This window comes from Eriocheir sinensis, chromosome 49 (genome assembly GCF_024679095.1).
Source record: "Eriocheir sinensis breed Jianghai 21 chromosome 49, ASM2467909v1, whole genome shotgun sequence".
Taxonomy (NCBI): Eukaryota; Metazoa; Arthropoda; class Malacostraca; order Decapoda; family Varunidae; genus Eriocheir; species Eriocheir sinensis.
The window spans coordinates 7421903-7434261 of record NC_066557.1 but is presented as its reverse complement, the minus strand read 5'-3'; the positions used below and the strand labels follow the sequence as shown (position 1 = coordinate 7434261).

At 41.6% G+C, this 12359-nt stretch overlaps 1 protein-coding gene across 50 annotated transcripts in view; it reads right to left on the bottom strand.

The window, feature by feature from the left end:
- Positions 1-8205: 8205 nt before the first annotated feature.
- Positions 8206-12359, bottom strand: part of LOC126981802 (uncharacterized) — a 68136-nt gene continuing 63982 nt past the window's right edge. For 2 of the 50 annotated variants that reach the window (XM_050833361.1, XM_050833358.1), the window contains exon 12: positions 8206-11953. The gene's annotated coding sequence lies outside the window, so the exon portion shown is untranslated. The remainder of the gene's footprint in view (positions 11954-12359) is intronic. The other 48 variants (XR_007734158.1, XR_007734174.1, XR_007734178.1 and 45 more) reach the window with 48 other exon arrangements.

Genomic DNA, 12359 nt, shown 5'->3' with positions numbered 1-12359 from the left:
ATAAGAAAAAGTGGACGAAAATTGATAACAGAGTAAGATAAGAACTGAATAAAACAGAACAAAAATAAGAATAGATAAAAAAAGTACAGAAAACACGTGAAGATAAGAAAAAAGGGGGTCAATAAATACTGAACAGATAAAAAAAGTAGATAAACATAAAACAGAAATAAAAAAAAAGATAAAAAAAAAACAACTACGAAGAATGGACGTAAATGAATAACAGAAAGATAAAAAATAAAAAAATTGAAATATGTAAACAAATAAATACAGAAATACGGAAAACAGGTGAAGATAAATGAGAGAAATAGAGAAAGACGAAATAATAAAAGAAAGAAGAAGTGGATAAACAAATGAATAGAGAACTACAGAAAACAGAAGATAAATTAATAAGACGGCCGAAAAAAAAGATGAGAGAAATAGACCGAAAAAAAACGAAAAAATAAAAGGAAAGTGGAAATAGAAAAAAATAGGTACAGAACTACAAAAAATAAGATGAGAGAAATAGAGAAAGACGAAATAATAAAAGAAAGAAGCGGAAAAAATAATGAATACAGAACAGAGGATAAATGAGAGGGCCGAAAAAAAGATGAGAGAAAGACAAAACAAAACGAAAAAATATAATAAAGTGGAAATAGAAATAAAAAAATAGGTACAAAACTAAAAAAAAAAAAAAAAATGTGTAGGTGATGGAGTGGTCGAGCGGTCACTCCACTTCCTACCTGGGTGAGCGTTCGCAGGTGCAATGACTGAGATTTTTCACAGATTTACGCAGATTTACATAGATTTACATAGACATCCAACCCACAGAGACCCTATAGCATGAAATCAACTGCCAGCGAGATTTTGCATTCATACTCCATTTTTTTTTTCAATACAGCAGAGGAGACAGTGCAAGGGCGTAAAAAAAAAAAAGAAAACAATAATGAAAAAAAAGCCCGCTACTTACTGCTCCTGAATAGAGTAGAATGGCCAAAAAAGATAAATCAGTTTCGGGGGGAGAGGTGATTTTAAGTTGAGGAAAGTGGCGGTCGAGCTGGTTTTTAAATGAATCAGTTAGGTTGTATACTCAGGGCCGCCTTCACAGTCACTTTGTTTGTTTTGATCGTTACCAATGGCGGCGATCGACGCTTTAGTATTTCCACGTAAAACTGGCCTATGGGGTAGTGGCGGCTGCGGGGTTAGCCTAGCCACGCACCTAACCGCACACTCAATACCTCTCGCTTCCTCTGCAGCCCCCACTACCCCATAGGCTAGTTTCACGTGGAAAACTATAGGGTCGATCGCCGCCATTGGTAACGATCAAAACAAACGAAGTGACTGAATGCGGCCCCAAGTAGACCACTGAAGGTTTTTTTGGGGTTGGGGTTGGGGGGGGAGTTTATTCCATTCTCGCGCTACAACGTTGGTTAGGAGAAATTTGGTGATCTGAGAGAGAAATACATGATGCAAATTTTAACTGAGTCCTTGGGGGCGACTCACGGATTCCCACTGAGGCATCATTTCTCGCTCCTCTCTCCGTGTATGTGTGTGTGTGTGTGTGTGTGTGTGTGTGTGTGTGTGTACTCTTCTAGTTTTGGGGCGCTGTGTGACCAACTGACCTGACCTCTGTTTTTTCTTGCCCATCATTTCTGTCTTTTTTTTTAGGGAAATCGAAATATATAGTAATTTTCTTTGATGTTGTTGTTGCTGTTGTTGTTGTTGTTTTCGCAAGTCAGCCGTTTCCTCACCCTTTTTCTTGTTCCTATCTACACTATTTTTTTTTTTTGCCCATCATTTGTCTTTTTTTTTAGGGAAATCGAAATATATATAGTCCATTTTTGTTGTTGTTCGTTTTTCCCAAGTCAGCCGTTTCCTCAGGTCGGTTGGTCACACAGCGCCCCAAAATTAGAAGAGTACACACACACACACACACACACACACACACACACACACACACACACACAAACACACACACACACACGGAGAGAGGAACGAAAAAGAATGTCTCATGGGAAATACCTGAGTCGCGCCCAAGGGTTCAAGTTAAAATCGACAGACTCTAGGACAATAATTTGATGTTTTTTTCTTATTTTTTTCTTTTGACTACATACATCAGCACCGTGACTTAGGTACGAACGCCCTCTCTCTCTCTCTCTCTCTCTCTCTCTCTCTCTCTCGGTAACTCCTTTTTTTGTCCCGGTTCCTTCACCTTGTCCTTCGCATGCCGAGGCTCAACTTTTCCTTCCTGGGCTTCCTTTTGTCGTCCTAACTCTCTATCTGCGCAATGCATAACCTATTTTCTATATTATCTCTCTGGGGATGACTCAAATAATAATGATCATCCTCTTTGTTTAACGTTCCCCTCGGTAGATGGCGCCACGCACGAGTTAGACGGGTCGTTGCTTTCTGTTGTTGTTACTTGCTAGATGGTTCCACCGATGACTTTCGTGAAAGGGGATCGAGGGGGTTGGGGTTTGTATTATAGTGAGGAGATATAAAAGAAATACTATTGTAGGGATGTTTTCCATAATTGCTCTTCCATTTGTAAATGAGACAATAAGAATTTTGAGATGATCTATTCTTTAAAACTCATCCTTTCCACCCGACAAAGATTAGGGGCAGTTCCACAGTGTATCAGTAAGCTACAACACTAAAACTGGATAGATAAGTTTTCCATAATTGCTTTTCTATTTGTAAATGAGAGAAAAAGAATCTTGAAACAATCTGTTTTATAAAACTCATCCTTTCCACCCAGCAAAGATTAGGGGCAATTCCACAGTGTATCAGTAAGCTATACAACATCAAAACTGGATAGATAAGTTTTCCATAATCGCTCTTCTATTTGTAAATGAGACTATAAGAATTTTGTGATAATCTATTCTTTAAAACTCATCCTTTCCACCCGGCAAAGATTATGGTCCACGGTGTATCAGTAAGCTAGAAGACCAAAACGCTTCCCAATTTGGTAAGCTCCCGAACAAAGACAACGTTCTGGAATAGTTCATAGGGCCAGTTCGACAGTTCAACACAGTCATTGTAAGCGCCGAAACCAAACTATATTCTCCACAATGATCCGTCAATGCTACTCAATACCAGACACTAAAGAGATTCCCTGTGTGGTTTTCTGTAGTTTCCTTCTCTTTATATCAACGCCAAACACTATACTTGGAATGTTCATGGTATTTTGTGTTTGGTTGGGGAGCTTACAAACTTGCTGTAATGGACTGTAAAACTGGTCCATCGAGCCATACTCTCAAACTTTTCAGGGCTTACACACCCACGTTCGGCGACTCTTCCGCAGAAGTTGTTGTGTTAGTATTTCCATGGCTAGTTACATGAACCTAGTGATAATAATTTGACAAGGCTTCTATTTCTTTTCTTACGCACTGTCTAATTAACCTGGTAGCAGCGACGGGCCAAATTTGTGGCTTTACCGTGTAGCAGCGACGGGCCAAATTTGTGGCTTTACCGTGTAGCAGCGACGGGCCAAATTTGTGGCTTTACCGTGTAGCAGCGACGGGCCAAATTTGTGGCCTTACCGTGTAGCAGCGACGGGCCAGATCTGTGTCATGATATAAACCCCCCAATATAGATGATACATAAACTGATCACAAATGCTTCGATATATATTATGAAATGGTTTGTGTGAGTGATGATTTTTTTCTCATTTTTTTCTCGCTTAGAGGGACCATTAAGAAACATGATCCCCGCTGCTTCCGGGTTAAAAAAAAGGGGTCTATAGCATGGGTAGGCTCTTTTGAGGGAGCCGCTAGTGGTGCAGGCGAATTTTATTTTCAGAGACCGCCGTGGAATATGACTCTTGCACCATGAACGCAGAAGCACTCATGAGATCCCGACTAACCTCCTTTGTCACCTTTAGAAATAGCTGTTGTAAGAGCCGAAAGCGTCTGAGAAAACGGGCCATAGCCTTTAGGAGCAAATCTGTCGTATTGTCGTCAAGCTCCTTGATGAACCAACTATAGTCTTCCAAAAATGTCGAGGCCGGTCTGGCGTTGGCTCCCGCGGGTCCATTTCTCCCCTCTGCTCTGCCACACAATCCCAACACCTATTTTTTCCTCTCATATGTTACCTATAGCATACATATGAAAGGAAGACATAGGTGTTGGGACTGTGTGGCAGAGCAGAGGGGAGGAAAGGACCCGCGGGAGCCAACGTCAGACCGGCCTGGACATATTTGGAAGACTAGGGTCGATGTTTTTTCCTAGTGTATTAAGGCGAGGTTTGGCAATGCTCGGACGTTACCAGTCAGTCCCAGTGGCCTTGGCTGTCCTGCATAGCTTGAGTAATAATGTTTTTTTTTCTTTACCCTTCCGACCCCTCCACACTAAACACTTCAAAACACTTCCCTTCCCTGCCACCCCTCTCGCATTACCATAATCCAACACGGAAAGTTTGTTCGCATCCAAACCAAACAGGGAAGGTGAGAATGTTGAAGGGATCACACACAACATCTCTTTAGTAGTACCCACGAGACCAACAACGAAATAGGCTACAACGAAAAGTCTATGGGTCATATTATGAGACAATTCGCCGCCCAAGAACACATATTTGACAAGGCTTTCGCAGGAGTTATAGGCATTTCCAGGGGTAGTTTTATGACCCTGGTGGTAGTCTGACCTTGCTTGTGTACCATGAACCTAAAGAAACACTCATTAGAACCCGATTGGTCCCCTCTTTGACCTTTAGAAATAGCTGATGTGATATAGCAAAGTGTCTTGTAATACCAGCCTATGTTTATATTATAGCTCCTCTTACTCCTTCTCTTCTTCTTCCTCCTCCTCCTCCTGCATTTTTTTTTCATTTTTTTAATAGGCTAGTATATCTTCTGGCATCCTCCTTATTCCCCTCTTTTTCGTATCTTTTTCTAAGCATGGAAATTGATTGTTTTTTTCTTTAATAATTTTCCTCCTTCTCTTCCTCGTTTTATCTCTTCTATGGCATATCTTCTGGCATGGAAATAGATGACTCCTTTTTTTCGTTTCAAATTACTCCTGTTTTTTTTTCTTCTCAATAGCATAGAAATAGCAGGGAATTATATTACTCTTCCATTTTTATCCTTTTTAATGGTACATCTTCTAGCAGGGAAACAAATTAGCTTCTCGACTTTTTTCATCTTTTTAATAGCATAGAAATAGCAGGGAATTATATCACTCTTCCAATTTTATCCTTTTTAATAGTACATCTTCTAGCAGGGAAAAAAATTAGCTACTCGACTTTTTTCATCTTTTTAATAGCATAGAAATAGCAAATGGAAATCAATTACTACTCTTCTTTTTTATCTTTTCAAACACTAGTTCTTCTGGTATGGAGATAGATTAGGATTTCTCTTTTCTCTATCTTTTTAATAGCATAGAAATAGCAAATGGAAATCAACCTTCAACTCTTCTTTTTTATCTTTTCAAATACTAGTTCTTCTGGGATGGAGATAGATTAGGATTTCTCTTTTCTCTATCTTTTTAATAGCATAGAAATAGCAAATGGAAATCAACCTTCAACTCTTCTTTTTTATCTTTTCAAATACTAGTTCTTCTGCTATGGAGATATATTAGGGTTTCTCTCTTCTCTATCTTTTTAATAGCATAGAAATAGCAAATGGAAATCAACCTTCAACTCTTCTTTTTTATCTTTTCAAATACTAGTTCTTCTGCTATGGAGATATATTAGGGTTTCTCTTCTCTATCTTTTTAATAGCATTTCAAATACTAGTTCTTCTGGTATGGAGATATAGTAGGGTTTCTCTCTTCTCTTTTTAATAGCATACAAATACCAAGGAAATCGATATAGCTTAGTTCTTCTGGGATGGAGATATTAGGGTTTCTCTCTTCTCTATCTTTTTAATAGCATACACATACCAAGGAAATCGATATAGCTTAGTTCTTCTGGGATGGAGATATAAGAGTTTCTCTCTTCTCTATCTTTTTAATAGCATACAAATACCAAGGACATCGATATAGCTGGGTTTGAGTGCTTTGAAAAATGACGTTCAGTTGGGTGGCCCGTCTTCTTTTTCCGCTCTCTCATCCCTCGTCACGGTCGGTCTGCAGCTGCTGCCCACTGGCGTCGCTGCGGTCACGTGTTTAGCTAGAATCGACCTTCTGAATAACCTTGACCATGAAAAGTCTGCGCTCCCCCCCTGCCAGACTCCATAACGCCACGGGAAACATACTATGGGTCAAGACATTTCGTCGCCCAAGATCATATATTTGACAAGGCTTTCGTAGGGGTTGTGGGCATTTCCCTGGTGGTAGTTTGACCCTTCTTCTGTACCATGAACCTAAAGAAGCACTTATTAGAACTCGAGTGACCCCCTCTTTGACCTTTAGAAATAGCTGATGTGAGAAGCGAGACTGTCTTATAATGTCAACCATAAAACACCCTCTCTGTGACTCATTAGGTCCTGTGCAGTTTCCCAATTTGATCGTCACTCCCTTTCTAACGTTGCTCTCTCTATAGCAAGACAGAGCTCGTAGTTTTGTGGTGCTAAATGCCATGGTTGTCGGTGTTTAGCGCTTTATCTGAAGTTCTTGTTTATCAGCTTGGAACAGATAAGATCAAGGGGCGCACACACGGGTAAAAATAGACAGCCTTGATAGCCTAGCATTTGGACGACACCTTGATAGCCTAGCATTTGGACGACACCTTGATAGCCTAGCATTTGAACGACACCTTGATAGTCTAGCATTTGGACGACACCTTGATAGCCTAGCATTTGGACGACACCTTGATAGCCTAGCATTTGAACGACACCTTGATAGTCTAGCATTTGGACGACACCTTGATAGCCTAGCATTTGGACGACACCTTGATAGCCTAGCATTTGGACGACACCTTGATAGCCTAGCATTTGAACGACACCTTGATAGCCTAGCATTTGGACGACACCTTGATAGCCTAGCATTTGGACGACACCTTGATAGCCTAGCATTTGGACGACACCTTGATAGCCTAGCATTTGGACGACACCTTGATAGCCTAGCATTTGGACGACACCTTGATAGCCTAGCATTTGGACGACACCTTGATAGCCTAGCATTTGGACGACACCTTGATAGCCTAGCATTTGGACGACACCTTGATAGCCTAGCATTTGGACGACACCTTGATAGCCTAGCATTTGGACGACACCTTGATAGCCTAGCATTTGGACGACACCTTGATAGCCTAGCATTTGGACGACACCTTGATAGCCTAGCATTTGGACGACACCTTGATAGCCTAGCATTTGGACGACACCTTGATAGCCTAGCATTTGGACGACACCTTGATAGCCTAGCATTTGGACGACACCTTGATAGCCTAGCATTTGGACGACACCTTGATAGCCTAGCATTTGGACGACACCTTGATAGCCTAGCATTTGGACGACACCTTGATAGCCTAGCATTTGGACGACACCTTGATAGCCTAGCATTTGGACGACACCTTGATAGCCTAGCATTTGGACGACACCTTGATAGCCTAGCATTTGGACGACACCTTGATAGCCTAGCATTTGGACGACACCTTGATAGCCTAGCATTTGGACGACACCTTGATAGCCTAGCATTTGGACGACACCTTGATAGCCTAGCATTTGGACGACACCTTGATAGCCTAGCATTTGGACGACACCTTGATAGCCTAGCATTTGGACGACACCTTGATAGCCTAGCATTTGGACGACACCTTGATAGCCTAGCATTTGGACGACACCTTGATAGCCTAGCATTTGGACGACACCTTGATAGCCTAGCATTTGGACGACACCTTGATAGCCTAGCATTTGGACGACACCTTGATAGCCTAGCATTTGGACGACACCTTGATAGCCTAGCATTTGGACGACACCTTGATAGCCTAGCATTTGGACGACACCTTGATAGCCTAGCATTTGGACGACACCTTGATAGCCTAGCATTTGGACGACACCTTGATAGCCTAGCATTTGGACGACACCTTGATAGCCTAGCATTTGGACGACACCTTGATAGCCTAGCATTTGGACGACACCTTGATAGCCTAGCATTTGGACGACACCTTGATAGCCTAGCATTTGGACGACACCTTGATAGCCTAGCATTTGGACGACACCTTGATAGCCTAGCATTTGGACGACACCTTGATAGCCTAGCATTTGGGCGACACCTTGATAGCCTAGCATTTGGACGACACCTTGATAGCCTAGCATTTGGACGACACGAAAAGCAGAAGGAAGAAACGTAGTGGTATTGTTTTTCTTGTTTTATTCATGGGCACTGTACATACTTATTAACTCGTAATTGTGGTATGAAATAATAAAATAAAAATATTCCCTGCTGATTTTAACGTACTATGAAGAAGATGGAAGAAATATAACAGTATGTAACCTTTTATTGATGGGCACTATACATGATAACTCGTATTTGTAGCATAGACGATAAAAAAAATTCTCATGGTGATTTAAAGTTTCCGACCTAAAGCTATCCCGTAATGCCTCAGTTTTAAGTAAATCACACGAGATTCTTGGGGAAGCCGTGGTTGAGTGGTCAGCGTCAGGCCCTCACGGGAGAGAAGAAACACAAGATAACTAACTGGCTATGTATTACGTTATGTTGTGTTGCGGTACGTGAAGCAGCAGTGGTAGTAGGCCTAAGTAGTTATTGCTCTATTTGTTGTTGTGATAATAGTAATAATGGTCGTAATAGTAGTAACAAGAACATCATCAATAATAAAAAAAAAATAATAATGATAATAATAAACAAATGCATAAGTAAATAATAAACAGCTCACTTCAGTAATTCCTCAAACACAACACAACAAAAGCCATGAAAAAGCTCTTAATTTCCATAATCATCATCATCATCATCAGTTCTCGGAGTCCTTGCTACCACATCTGCCTATCGCCCAACACACCCGAACCATGACCACGGGGAGATATGCAAGCACACCTCGGCACTTCTTAGAGTGTTGAGTTATGTCAGGTACACCCCCCCGTCTCCCCTCTCCCCCCACGCACGCACCTGTACCCCGCAAGAAAGGTGAGCCGAAACACAAGACCGGGAGAGTTGGCTTAATTAGTGTTGCATGGAGTTCACCTGTGGCGCGTAGACCAAACAAAACAAAATAGTAGTGGTATTAGTATTAGTATTAGTAGTAGTAGTAGTGACGACTAAAGAAAGGAAGAAAAAAAGGCTAAATAGCAGAAAATGAAGAGAAGACTTAAGGAATAAAATAGAAAAGGGAAAAGAAATAATAAGGAACAAAGAGAACAGGGATGAGGAGAGAGAAACAAAGAAGGAAGGTAGTAGTAGTAGTAGTAGTAGTAGTAGTAGTAGTAGTAGTAGTAGTAGCAATAGTAGTAGTAGTAGTAGTAGTAGTAGTAGTAGTAGTAGTAGTAGTAGTAGTAGTAGCAGCATGACCTCTTAACATACCAAGACAGTCATTCTGCTACTTGATAGAGGAAAGGAAAATAAATCCATGGTCTTTTCACTCCATCCTTGCTTTGTCTGTTCAACGCATTTAACATCTATCACTTTACGAAGACCACCACGAGTATTCACAGTATTTTCTTTTCTTTATTGCATCGTCTTAACCTAAAAGGGTGGCGGATCAAATTAAGGAAGCAATGAACGCGAAAAAAAATACTGTAAAAAAGAGCGATGTATTTTTTTCAACTGTTTACACCCAACGACATACTCAAGAGGGTGAAAATAACGTTGAACCGAGCCGAGGAGCGCTGTAGATTAAAAGTGATGGAGATGAACGAACCTTCTCACCTTTAAATAATACCCCCATAAAAAAAAAAAACTTAAATCTAATATGGTTCGCCCAATATTACAAAACAAAAACTTGGAGAGGCTATTAAAACTGCACTATACCAATAAGACCTAACCTTTACCAACATCCACCAATATGACTTAACCTTTCCCAGCATCCACCAATATGACTTAACCCTTCCCAGCATCCACTTAACCTTTCCCAGCATCCACCAATATGACTTAACCCTTCCCAGCATCCACTTAACCTTTCCCAGCATCCACCAATATGACTTAACCCTTCCCAGCATCCACTTAACCTTTCCCAGCATCCACCAATATGACTTAACCCTTCCCAGCATCCACCAATATGATTTAAACCTTCCCAACATCCACCAATATGATTTAAACCTTCCCAACATCCACCAATATGACTTAGCCTTTCCCAGCATCCACCAATATTACTTAACCTTTCCCAGCATCCACCAATATGATTTAGCCTTTCCCAGCATCCACCAATATGAATTAGCCTTTCCCAGCATCCACCAATCACAATCAGCCTGAGTTGGTAGTAATATGCTCTTAAAGGGGATGTGGGCGGGGCTTATTCGCGAGGGTAACGTGAACAGAGTATGGTAAAGTACTACAAAGGCATATGCCCTGAGATGATACAAGATTACAAAACCAACATTAAGTTCTTTATACTACTTACAATTAATTAAACGTGTTCTATGTATTACAGCCAAACGTGTTACAGAGACGAGAGGCCTAAGGGAAGGAAGATTACTCCCTACTGATACGGCGGCAGCTACGCCATCTGGTCTTGGCGTGACGAACTACAATATCAAAGACTTCTACTGCATTTCTACAGCCAAGCATCTTTTAGTCAGGTGATAAAACTACATTACAGGTGTTTTATGTGACTGTTTGTACTCACCTATGTTAAAACACTTGGGTAAAACTAAGAAAGGCCAGCATTCTCATACATTTCCGGGCTCAAACTCCTACAATGGATAAGGCTTTGGTTGAGGTTGTAGTGGTTATTATGGGTAGTTTTATGAGCCAAGTGATAGTTCGACAAGGCTTTGGTAGAGGTTGTTGTGGGTTTTGGGGGTCGGAAATCGGCAAACATAGGAGGCTGAGTACGACAATCTGGCAACGTTGCAGTGAGAATACAGGCCTTACTACAATCATAAGGACAAACGTATTACAGGTAGACGTGAGACCTGCCTTAAGGGGCTATTACACCGGGCAAATTTTCCGTGGATCTTCAGTCAAACCACGATTTCCGCTGGCGTGGTTCTCATATTTCCGTGGTTTTCTGACGTGTCCAAAATCTTCCAAAGCTACAGTAGATTTCACCAAAGGAATAACAAGAAATAAATGAAAACCACGCTAGCGAAAATCGTGGTTTGACTGAATATCCACGGAAAGTTTGCCCAGTGTAATAGCCCCTTAAGGCGACCAACTACATTACGTGACGGTGTTTGCATGGCTGTTTGTACTCACGCGCGACTCTCCGGTCTTGGCAACAATGATCCCTGATACTTGGAGGAGTCTTTGTGAAGAGGCTAGGGAGCTAAATAACTCATAATGGTGCCTCTTCTCAGTGATTATGCTTACAGTTTGTCATACTTATTTTAGAAAGAGTTCACGCTGGGGATCTCTACAACACTGAAGGGGAGATTGTTCCATTTGGTCACTGCTCTGGGATCGAAGAAGTTCCTCCTCTTTGTCGTTCGGTAACTCTTCTTTTTGTGCCGTACTCTTAAACATTTCGTCTCCCAAACACACACATTTGGCAAGGCTTTCTTAGGAGCTGCAGGCATTTCCAGGGGTAGTTTTATGATTCTGGTAGTAGGTTGATCATCATGAACTTGAGATATGATGCGGTGTTGTATAGTGGTCACCATCATCATCATCATCATTAGATTAGTGTATAATTATTTACTGGCTCCTGGTTCCTCTCTTCGTTACGACAGATGACTTGCTTCTTCGAGGGCGACATCAGAAGGAGTTGACTTGAGGGTGAAGGTGATGGCCACTCAAGTCTATGCCACCTTGAACCCAGAGTGGTGGTGGTGGTGGTGGTGGTGGTACGGGTCTGGTGGTGGTGGGTGGTGGTACGGGTCTGGTGGTGGTGGGTGGTGGTACAGGTCTAGTGGTTGTGGTGGTGGTACGGGTCTGGTGGTGGTGGTGGGTGGTGTTGAGTCTTGGTGGAAGGGCAGAACTCTCCTCTCCTGAAGGGGTAGAAAGTATATTATGAGGAGAGTGATTGAACGAAGGATGTAAGGAGGTTAGATAAGGATACAAAGATGATTAGTAAACGGATAAAGAGGAGAGTTTCTAAAGGAAGGAAGGAAGGAAGGAAGGAAGGAAAGGATGAGATAATAAGAAGGATAGAAGGAGGGATGGAAGGGAAGGAACTGAAGGATGAGATGGTTAGCAAGGGAGGAAGAGGAAAGTATGGAGAAGAGAAAAAAGAAGAGGGAGGGATAAGGAAGTGAGAAAGGGGAAGAATGGAATAAGTAACTGACAGGGAAGGAAAGGAAGGGAAGGGAAAGAGGGAGGAAATGGAGGGAAGGAAGGAAAGGAAGGGAAGAGAGGGAAGGGTGGAAAGGGAGAAGCAGGAAGAGAAGGAATAAA